Raw genomic sequence first — 12,442 nt, 5'->3', positions numbered from 1 at the left:
GAACTAAACACCTCTACAATAGTTGGAGATTCAATATACATTTTTATTAATGAACAGAACATTGAGAGAGAGGATCAATAATAAAACAGAGATTTTGAATGATACAGTAAATGAGCTAGACCTAGCAGACATTTAGAGAACATTACACTTAGCAACAGCAGGATACACATTTTTCTCAACTGCTCATGGAAATACCAGGACAGACCACATATTAGTTCACAAAGCAAGTTTTGATAAATTTTAAAAGACTGAAATTATACAAAATACTTTATCAAATCATAATGGAATGAAGATGGAAATCAATAACTTGTAGAAGGCCAGAAAAGCCACAGATATATGGAGGCTAAACAACACACTCTTAAGCAACCAGTGGGTCAAGGAAGAAATGAGAAAAGAAATTAGTAAATATCTCAAGGCCAAAGAAAATGAAAACTCAACATATCACAACTTTTGGGATGAGGCAAAGATGGTGCTGAGAGGGAAATCTATTGCCCTAAAGGCCTATAATTAAAAAGAAGAAAAAGCAAAAATCAAGAAATTAACTGTACACCTGGAGGAGCTAGGGAAAGAACAGCAAACAGAAGGAAAGAAATAATAAAGGTTACATCAGAAATAAATGAAACTGAGAACATGAAAACAATAATCAACAAAACCAGAAGCTGGTCCTTGAAGAAAACCAATAAAATTGAAGGACCCTTAGCTAGCCCTACAAAAAAAAGAGAGAGGATGCAACCAAATAAAATCAGAAATGGGGAGAGGACATAACTACTGACCCCACAAAAATAAAGATGATAATGAGAGGATCCTATGAGCAATTATATGTTAATAAACTAGCCAACATAGATGAAACAAACAACTTCCTAGAAAAGCATGAACAGCCAACACTGACTTCAGAAGAAACAGATGAACTCAACAAATGAATCACAATTAAAGAAACTGAATCATGAAGTCAAGAAGCTCCCCAAAAAACAAAACTGCAGAACCAGATAGCTTTACATGTTAATTCAACCAAGCATTCAAGAAAGAATTAGTACCAACCCCACTCAAACTCCTCAAGAAAACTGAAAAGGAGGGGTAAACACCTTACTCATTCTATGACACCAACATTACCCTAACACAAAAGACAGAGATATTACAAGAAAACAAAATTACAGACCAATCACTTTAATGATTTTTTAAATGCTCACAAATGGAATCCAGCAACACATTAAAAGAGCTATACACCATGAGCAAGTGGGATTTATTCCAGGGATGCAACACAAGAAAATCAATTAATGTAATACACCACATCAATGTATCAAAGTGGAGAAACCACATGCTCATCTCAATTGATGCTGAAAAGGCATTTGACAAAATTCAACATCCTTTCTTAATGAAAACACTTTAAAGTATAGGAATAGAAGAGAACTTTCTCAACATGATAAAGGGAATATATGAAAACCCAAAGCTAACATCAACCACCACCAACAACAACCCTGAAAGCTTTCCCTCTAAGATCAGGGAGAAGACAACGATGCTGTCACTATCATTATTCAACACTTACTAGAAGTTCTAACTAGGGCAATTAGAGAAAAAGAAATAAAAGGTAACCAAATTGGAAAAGAAGTAAAACTTTCATTATTAGCAGATGACAAGATACTATATGTTAAAAATCCCAAAAAATCTACAGCAAAGCTAAGTAGATCAAATAAAGTAGTAGAGCAAAGTGGCAGGGTACAAGATAAAAACCCCAAAGCAGTACTGTTTCTATACTCTAGTAATGAGCAATCTGAGGAGGAAATCAATTTTAAAATGCCATTTAGAATAGCAACCCAAATAATCAAATATTTACGAATAAATTTAATCAAGGCCACAAAAGATCTATATACAGAAAACTACAAGAAATTGCTAAATGGAATCAAAGATTACTTAAATAAAAAGAAGAATATACCATGTTCCTAAATCGGAAGACTAAATATCATTAAGATGTCGATTCTACACAAATGGATTTATAAAATGAAATACCAATTAAAATGCCAACAATTTACTTTGTAGAAATAGAAAAACCAATAAATAAATTTGTTTGCAAAGCAGGGTGTCCCAAATAGCGTAAAAAATAATGTGAGAAACAGGAATGAAGTGGGAGGTTTCAAACTACCTGACTTTAAAGCATATTACAAATCCACAGTGATAAATCAGCATGGTACTGGCATACAGCTAGATATACTGACGATTGGAATTGACTTGAGTTTTCAGAAATAGAACCCCTCACCTATGGAAAACTGATCTTTGATAAGGCACTCAAACTAACTCAACGGGGACAGAGCACCCTCTTCAATAAAAGTGTTTAGAGAACTGGTATCCATATCCAAAGGTATGAAAGAGGACCCATATCTCACACCTTATACAAAAATTAAGTCAAAATGGATCAAAGACCTAAATGTTAGTGCTAAGAACATAAAACTTTTAGAAGAAAATGTAGGTAAAAATATCTTATAGATATTATGATAGAAGGTGGTTTCCTAGACCTTATATCCAAAGCGCTAGTAATGAAAAAAAAAAGAGATAAATGGGATTTCCTCAAAATTAAACACTTTTGTGCATCAACGGACTTTATCAGGAAAGTAAAAAGGCAGCCTATGCAATGGAAGACATTATTTAGAAACCACATATCAGATAAGCATAATATCCAGAATATATAAAAAGACTGTACAACTCAACAACAACAAAAAACAACTCAAATAAAAATGTACAAAAAACATGGACAGATACTTTTCAGAAGAGGAAATACAAATGGCTAAAAGGCACATGAAAAGAAGCTCAACTTCACTGGCTATAGGGAAATGCAAGTCAAAACCATAATGAGATATCATCTCACGCCTACTAGAAAGGCCATTGTCAAAAAGCAGAAAACTACACTTATTCACTGTTGGTGGGAGCGTAGAATGGTGCAACCACTCATCAAAGGCAGTTTGGCAGTTCCTCAGGAAGCTAAATACAGAATTGCCATATTATCCAGCAATCCCATTACTAGGAGTATATTCAGAGAAACTGAAGGCAAGGACACAAAAGAATATTTGCATATCAATGTTTACAGCAGCAATATTCATAATTGCGAAGAGTGGGAAACAGCCCAAATGTCCATCAACAGACAAATGGCTATGCAAACTGTGGAGCATACAAACAACAAAATATTACACAGCTTAAGAAAGAATTAAAGTCATGAAGCATATAACAATGTGGATGAACCTTGAGGACATTATGCTAAGTGAAATCAGCCAGAAACAAAAGGACAAATACTGTATGGTCTCACCAATATGAACCAATATTAATGAGTAAACTTTGATAGTTAAAGTTGAAAACACAGGTTATCAGGAGACAGAGGGTAAAGATTGGGCATTTGATGCTGAAGGAATACAGAATGTTCAACAGGACTGATTGTAAAGATCCAGAAATAGCACAATATTATCTGATAGCAACACAAGATTATAAGTACACCGAATAAACTGAGTGTGAGTATGTTGAGGGAGGAGGGCTGGGGGGATGTATGACACCAGAAGGAAAGACAGAGGATAAAGACTGGAACAGTATAACTTAGTGATGCCTAGACTGAACAATAAAGTGATTAAATGTACAAATACAAGAATGTTTTTGCATGAGGGAGAAGAAATGTATGTCAACATTGCAACATGCTGAAAATGGGATGGTATATGGGAAAAATACAATCAATGCAATCTAGGGTCTATAGTTAACAGTAACATTCTAACATTCCATTGATTATAACAAAAGCAATAGACCAAAGCCAAATGTCAGCCAACAGGGGTGTGGGATTCTTTGCAGAAGAAATGGAAATATCCTCATGTAGATTATGGTAGTGAAGGAACAACATGTGATTATACTAGGAACCACTGATTTTTCACTTAGATCGGACTGTATGATGTGTGAATGAAATTGCTTAAAAATAAACGGAGATACACAAGCACTGGAGAAATGTGGAGAGAGAAAGTGATGTAACTAGTCACTGTTGGTAGGGAAGTACAGTAGTGCAGCCACTCTGGAGAGCAGTGTGATGGATCCACAGGAGGCTAGGGGTGGGATTGCCATATGATCCTGCAGCCCTGCAGTTAGGTCTACACCTGGAGGAAATAAAAGTGGTGACAAGAATGGACATTTCCACACTTGTGTTTATGGTATCAGCGTTCCTAATTTGCAATGGATGGAGGCAGCCTGAGGTTATATTGACTGAGCAATGAAGGGGGAACGCTGGTGTTTATATACAATAGACTACTGAGCAGTTTTGAGAAGTAATGAAGTTGTGAGACATGCAACTAGGGAATGAACCTTGAGGACAGTATGTTAAATGATTAAGCCAGGAATAAAAAGGCAAATATTATAATGCCTCACTAATATGAACTAGCTACAGTGTGCAAACTCTGAGAACTAAATTTGAGAGCATAGGTTATCACGTGATGCTCTATTGCAAAGGTTCCTACACTGTAAGTTCTAACAGCAGTCACACCTATTCAGAGTTGTAATTGTTATTTCTAAATTCTGAGGTGCTGAGTTCTTTGTATATAACCTGGTCATTCCCTGGAACTCCGAGTATTTGTGTGACACCTGAGACTCAGAGCTAGAGTTCTGCAGCTACAGCATTACCCCATACAGCAACTGTTAAAAACACTGAAAAAGGGATAAGACTTCAATAAGAGATATAAATGAAGCTGATCTTGGTAGGAATAAAGTAAATAAAACAAAAGGGTAAAGGATAATATTGACTGTTATTTAAAACTTCAACTTCTGCATGAGACCAAAGAAAAAGATATTTAGTGCAAGATGTGTATTTTCTGTAGCACACCTAATTCAACTTGTATGGTCAGCTTATTCAAACACCATAATTACATGGAACCTTGAATAGGGAGTGAAATCTTGTTGGTTTGTAAAGGTTGGTGTGATGCCCCAATACATCCCAAAGGAATCTTGGCAGAAGATAAAAAAGAACTTGCAAAGTCTTCTTGAGGGACTGAGGAAAAAGGTAGAAATGTAAACTTCCCCATGGGGAAGACCTGATATTCTTATAAGCTTTGGGGACTGCCAAGTTAATGGAAAAGCCCCTCAATCTTGGGGCCTGCCCTTAGGAAACTTATTCCTGCAGAGGAGAAGCCAGACTACTTATGATTATGTCTGAGTCACCCTCAGAGATCCTCTTTTACTGCTCAGATGTGGCCAACTCCACAGGTGAATTCACTGCCCTCTCTACTAGTGGGACTTGACTCCCAGGTGTGTAAATCTCCCTGATAACGTGGAATACAACTCTCAGGTACATGCTTGAGTATGACCCTGGCAGTGTGGGAGTGAGAAAGCCTTCTGGACTAAAAAGGGGAAGAGAAATGAAAAGAAACAAAGTTTCAGTGGCTGAGATTCCAAATTGTCAAGAGGTTTCTGGAGAGTATTCTTACGTTGTATATAGATATCCCTTTTCAGTTTTTGGTGTATTGGAGTGGCTAGAAGGAAATACCTGAAACTGATGAACCATAATCCAAAAGACTTGATTCTTGATGATGACTGAAAACTATAAAGCTTTTAAGGTTTATTTGTGTGATTGTGAAAACCCGTGACTGAACTTCCTTTATCCAGGATTTGGACATATGAGTAAGAAAGAAAAAGACAAAAAATGAACAATAAGGGGGTAAGGGGAGTATGGGATATTTGGGGCATTCTTTTACTTTTATTTTTTTGGAGTAATGAAAAAGTTCAAAAATCGATTGTGATGATGAATGCATAGTTATATGATGACTGTGAAGCAATGATTGAACATTTTGGATGAGTATATTGGAAGTGAATATATAATATATCTCAATGTTAAAAAGCCATTACAAGGAGGCAGTACGATGGTGGCTCAGTTGCAGAACTCTTACCTGCCATGCTGGAGACCTGGGCTTGATTCCCGGTGCCTGCCCATGCCAAAAAAAAACCACAAAAAAACAACAAAGCCATCACAAGGGATAAAGAAGGACACAATATTTTGATAAAGGGATGAATTCAACAGGAAAACATAACAAAAATATATATGCACCTAATGGCAGAGCCTAAAATTCTATGAAATATTGACAGATTTCAAGTGGGAAATGATGGATAGAACATCTAGATAGTAGATCAATAAGGAAATACAAGATTTAATGATACTATAAAACTTTTAAATCTAACAGACATTCATAGAATGCTTCATCCAATAACAGGAAAATACATTCATCTCTAGAGCACATTAATCATTCCCCAGGATAGACCACATGTTGGACCATAAAGGTGGAGTATGGGATAAATAAATTAAAAAAATATTTAAATCATACAGTATATCTCCTCTGACCATAGAGGAATCAGGCTAGAAATTAATAACAGGGAGAAATGGAAAAATCACAAATACGTGAAATTAAACAACATACGCTTAAACAACCAATGGGTCAAACAGGAAACCAGAATCAAAATTAAGAAATATCTTGAGGAAAATGAAGACATACCAGAATTTATAGGATGCAGTAAATACAGTGGTGAGAGGGAAATTTATACTTCTAAATGCTTATATTAAAAAAGAAGAAAGGTCTCAGACCAAAGGCCTAACCTCACAACTAGAAGATTTAGGAGAAAAATAAACCAAAAGTAAGCAGAAGGAAGGAAATATCAACAATTAGAGCAAAGATAAAGGAAACAAAATAAAAAACAATGGAGAGAAACAACAAAGCCAAAAGTTGGTTCTTCAGAAAGAGCAATAAAATTGACAAACCTTTAGTTAGACTGACAAAGAAAAAAAACAAAAGAGAATGCAAATACATAAAATCAGAAATGAAAAAGAGTACAAATACTTCCAACCTCAGAGAAATCCCTTAGATTAAAAAAGATACTATGAAAACATGGCACCAACAATTCAATAACCTAGAAGAAAGGGGAAATTCCTAGAAACACAAATTAAGCACACTGATTCAAGAAGAAAAGGAATGAGAAAAGAAATTGAATGAGTTATCAAAAACCTACCAAGGGAAAAAAAAAAAAAAAAAAAAAAACCTACCAAGGGGCGGGCCACAGTGGCTCAGCAGGCAAGAATGTTTGCCTGCCATGCCAGAGGACCCAGGTTCAATTTCTGGTGCCTGCCCATGTAAGAAAAAAAAAAAAAAACTACCAAGAACTACTCTCTTCAAGAACATCAACCAGTTTCATTCCTCTACCCTATAATGTCAACACCCCTTCTCAGCATGAAGTTAGAATGCCTAGATATTCCTGAAGATTGAGAGAATGATCAAATGAGAAGGAGGAGGTATAACTGAAAAGTTAGGATTTAACAAATGATTATGACTACTCACTCATTACATAGATAATTCTTTTTAGTATCTAGTGTAATAGAATAGCCAGAAGAAAATATCTGAAATTGTTTAACTGTAATCCAGTAACCCTGATCTTTGCTAAGGACAGTGTAACCATATAGCTTTTATCCTGTGACCACGTGAGTGTGAAAACCTGCGACTGATATCCCCTTTATTCACCGTATGGGTAGAAGACATTTAAAATAAAGATATCAATGAAAATAATGATAATAATAATAATAACAACAACAACAAAATAGGTTGGAAATATGGAGGAAAAAAAACCCTTAAGTAAACTAGGAACAATAGGTAATAGTACTATTTAATAATCTTTCATCAATTGTAATAAATGTAAATTTTTTTAAGTAGTAGAATTGAAAAAAAAAAGTGTTATCAATTGTAAAAAATTTTCCACACCAGTGCAAGCGTTGGCAGTCGGTAGTAGGTGGGAATCCTGTATTTTATGTATAATTGTACTGTAAATCACAACTGCGCTAATAAAAAATATTTAATTAAAAAAAAACTAATCAAGAAAGAAAAATCCAGGAACAGATGGCTTCACTGGTGAATTTTACCAAACATTTCTAGAAGAATTAACACCAATCTGGCTCAAACTCTTACAAAAAATTGAAAAGGGGCAAACACTTCCAAAGTCATTTGATGAGAGGACAACATTCTAATACCAAACCCAGCCAAGAGGAGAAACCAATGCTGAGGCCAAGGCTTCAGCTTGGTCCCACTTAGTCCCACATAGTAGCAAGTTGCTTTACGGAGGGAGCAGCAACCTATCCTCTCTGGAATAGACACATAATCTAGATAAAAACTTGCTTTCCATACCAATAAGCTTCTTCCAACACTATCACCCACAGACTTGGGAAATGTCTTATTTACCATCAGGGTAGTCAACTAACACTGCTTCGTCTCAAGGAATTTACCAATAGTCAAAGAAGTTCAGTCATGATTTTACCATATACCTCATCATCCAGAAGCACCTGGCTTGCTAGAAAGGAGGAATGGGCTACTGAAAATTCAGTCCTGATGCCAGTTGTGAAGCAACATGCTGAAAAAACTAGGTTCTATCTCACAACATACACTTTTTTTGAATCAGCAACCAATATATATGCTATTGTCTCTCTCATAATTAAAATATACAGGTCTAGACTTTTGGGAAGATGGCTGAATAAGGTAGACTGACTTTAGCCCTACTCCAAAGAAAAGTTAGAAAAGGGATGGGAGGGCGACATAGACAACGATATACAAGAGGGCAACTGAGGCCACATGAGTGCATGGATGGGGAGACCGGGACTAGGAAGTAAGCCAAGCCGTGTTCCTTGAATGCGCTACCTTCACCAGTGCAGCTCCATGACCCGAGACTCACCCCACACCCCAAGCACCTGAACCCCGTCACCTGCCCCCACTCCCTGCACTCCAAGCGCCCATGCCCCACACCTCCACCATGATCCCAAGTGTAGCCCAACCCACCTTTCAGGCCCCCCTCCAGAGCACTACCTCCCCCTCCCTGCTCCCTGTAAGCTGTCACCAGCACATACAGGCTGTGGGCACTAACCTCCATACCCAGGCTACATCCACGCCCCACCTATAGTATCACACAGCCTCACCACCCCCGACCCCGAGCTCTGTGCATCAGTTTATGGCATTCCTAGACCTGCGCATGCACTTAGACCCCAGTCACACCCCTCCGTTCTGGGAACATCAGTTTACAGCAATTCTATGCCCGCGAATGCTCACAGCCCTTAGTCATGCTTCCCAGTTCTGAGAAAGCACTAACATGCACAGCCAGGTCACATCCGCCCCCACCCCATAAAGGCATAACACTGACCTGCTGCCACTGCTCTGTGCATGCACACAAAGGGCCCTGTGCCCTAGAGCAGCGCATGCCAGGGTTACACCTGAGACCTGTGTACCCACACAACTACATCCTCCATGGCCAATGGGTGCCCACATTCACAAGCACCAATGTAATATCCCCAACCTGCACCCATACCTGCGCTGCAACCCATCACTGCACTGTTGTGCCCCACCTGGTACCCTGCATCCTGCTACACACTCACCAGGCAAAATACAAGGTTTTAGACTACTGAAGGAAATCAACTCCCAAAGTAAATCAATCAAGATATTTGCATGTGATGAAAACAACAGAAGATCACTCTTCTATAGTTTGCTACATGCCAGAATGCAATATACCAGGAACAAAATGGCTTTTTAAAAAGGGGATTTAATAATTTGTTAGTTTACAGTTCTAAGGCTGAGAAAATGTCCCAATTAAAGCAAGTCTATAGAAATGTCCTATCTAAGGCATCCAGGGACAGATACCTTGGTTCAAGACATCGATGAAGTTCAGGCTTTCTTCTCTCAAGTGAGAAGACACATGGTGAACAGGGTCAGGGTTTCTCTCTCATCTAGAAAGGCATGTGAAGAACACAGCATCATCTGCTAGCTTTCTCTCCTGGCTTCCCTTCACGTAGCTCCCCGAGAGGCATTTGCCTTCTTCATTTCCAAAAGTCGCTGGCTGATGGACTTTCTGCTTCTTGTGGCTATGTCATTCTGCTCTCTCCAAATCTCTCACTTTCTCCAAAATGCTTTCTCTTTTATAGGATTCCAGTAAACTAATCAAGACCCACCCAAATGGATGGAGACACACCTCCACCTAATCCAGCCTAACAAAAACTGTTGATTAAATCACATCTCCAGGGAGATGATCTAATTACAGTTTCAAGCATACAATACAAAATAGGGATTAGAAGAAACAGCTGCCTTTACAAAATGAGATAAGGATTAAAACATGGCTTTTCTAGGGTACATACATCATTTCAAACCAGCACAATCACTAAGCATATCACAATGCAGACAGATATAGCCCAGCCTAATGACCAAAATAAACACCAGAGGAGACACAGATGTTGAACAACTAATCAAAGATATTCGTATAACTCTACTTAATAAAATAAGTGGGATGGCTAATGACATAAAGGAGATCAAGAAGATAGTAGAAGAGCATAAAGAGGAATTTGAAAGAACATAAAAATAGCAGATATCACAGAGATTAAAGACTCTGTTACCAAATAAAAAACATACTAGAAGCATATAACAGCAGATCTGAAGAGACAGAAGAAAGAATAAGTGATATAGAGGACAGGATAACTGATTTTGAAGACTCAAAACAGCAAATAGCAAAAAAGATGGAAAAATTTGAACCGGATCTCAGGGAAATGATAGACAAAACAAAGCGCACAAATGTAAGAATCATAGGTGTCCCAGAAGGAGAAGAAAGGAGTAAAGGGCTAGGAAGAGTAGTTGAGGACATAATGGGGGAAAAATTCCCAACCCTCAAAAAGGACATAAGTACGCAAGTCAAAGAAGCCCAACAAACTCCAAACAGAATAAATCCAAATAGGCCTACCCCAAGACACATATCTAATGAGTCTGTCAAATGTTGAAGAGAAGCAGAAAATTCTGAAAGCAGCAAGAGAAAAACAATCTACTACATACAAAGGTAATCACAAAAGACTGAGTTTATATTTAAGATATTAAAATATACCTTAAAATATATTTAAGATCCTGAGAGAGAAAGACTTCCAGCCAAGAATCCTGTACCCAGCCAAACTTTCCTTCAAAACTAAGGGAGAGATTAAAATTTTCACAGACAAACAAATCCTGACAGAACCTAGCAACAAGAGACCAGCCCTATAAGAAATACTAAAGGGATTTCTGCCAGTTGAAAAAAAAAGGCAGCATAGGGAGGTCTGGAGAAGGACACAGAATTGAAGAGTACCAATAAGGGTCATTTAAAGGATAAGAAGGAAAGAGGGAAAAGAATATACAGATCTGACAAACAAAATAAAAAAGATAAGATGGTAGATTCGAGAAATGCCTTTACAGTAAGAATTTTGAATGTTAATGGACTAAACTTACCAATTAAAACATACAGATTGGCAGAATGAATTAAGAAATATAATCCAGCTGTATGCTGCTTCCTTGTGTCATCTCAGACACAAGGATAAAAAATAGATTGAAAGTGAAAGGATGGAAAAAGATTTTCCATGCAAGTTATAACCAAAAGAAAGCAGGAGTAGCTATACTAATATCGGACAAGATAGACTTTAAATGTAAAGACATCATAAGAGACAAAGGACACTATATATTAATTAAAGGGACAATTCGCCAAGAAGATATGACAACGATAAATGTTTATGCTCTCAATCAAGGAGCTCCAAAGTTCATGAGACAGACATTGGCAAAACTGAAGGGAGCGATAGATATTTCAACAATAACAGTCGGAGAATTCAATATACCACTCTGCTCTATAGATAGAACAAGCAGACAGAAGATCAACAAGGAAACAGAGAAGTTAAACAATTTGGTAAAAGTATTAGACCTAACAGATACATATAGGTCACTGCATGTCAAAACACAAGGACATACATTCTTCTCTAGTGCTTATGGAACATTCTCCATATGATATGATATGATCTATCATATGCTGGGGTACAAAACAGGTCTTTATAAATTGAAAAAAAACAAATTATTCAAAGCACCTTCTCTGATCACAGTGGAATGAATCTGGATCTCAATAACCACCAAAGAACGAGAATATTCAATGGAGATTAAATAATCTTAAACAAGCAGTGGGTCAAAGAAGAAATTGCTAGAGAAATCACAGCTGTCTGGAAACTAATGAAAATGAGAATACATCATATCAGAACTTATGGGATGCAGCAAAGGCTGTGCTGAGAGGAAAATTTATCACCCTAAATGCTTATATTAAAAAATTAGAAAGAAAATTTTAAAATAAAAAAAAAGCAAGGAAGATCAAAAATCAAGGACTTAATTGCTCAACTGGAGGAATCTGAGAAAAACTAGCAAGCTAACCCCAAAGCAAACAGAAGAGAAATAACAAAGATTAAAGCAGAGTTAAATGAATGGGAGAGTAAAAGAACAACAGAAAGAATCAATAAAACCAAAAGCTGGTTTTTTGAGAAAAATCAATAAAACTGATGGGCCACTACCAAAACTGACAAAGATAAAAAAAGAGGATGCAAATAAACAAAATTAGAAATGAGACAAGGTGCTTTACCATATACCCTGAAGAA

The 12,442-nt window shown here is 37.1% G+C and overlaps 1 protein-coding gene across 11 annotated transcripts in view; it reads right to left on the bottom strand.

Moving 5' to 3' along the window:
• Positions 1-12,442, bottom strand: part of ULK4 (unc-51 like kinase 4) — a 749,242-nt gene that overhangs the window by 527,527 nt on the left and 209,273 nt on the right. The gene's annotated exons all lie outside the window — the stretch shown is intronic.

This window comes from Tamandua tetradactyla, chromosome 15 (assembly GCF_023851605.1).
Source record: "Tamandua tetradactyla isolate mTamTet1 chromosome 15, mTamTet1.pri, whole genome shotgun sequence".
In the NCBI taxonomy this organism is placed as follows: domain Eukaryota; kingdom Metazoa; phylum Chordata; class Mammalia; order Pilosa; family Myrmecophagidae; genus Tamandua; species Tamandua tetradactyla.
This window is presented reverse-complemented; position numbering and strand designations above follow the sequence as displayed.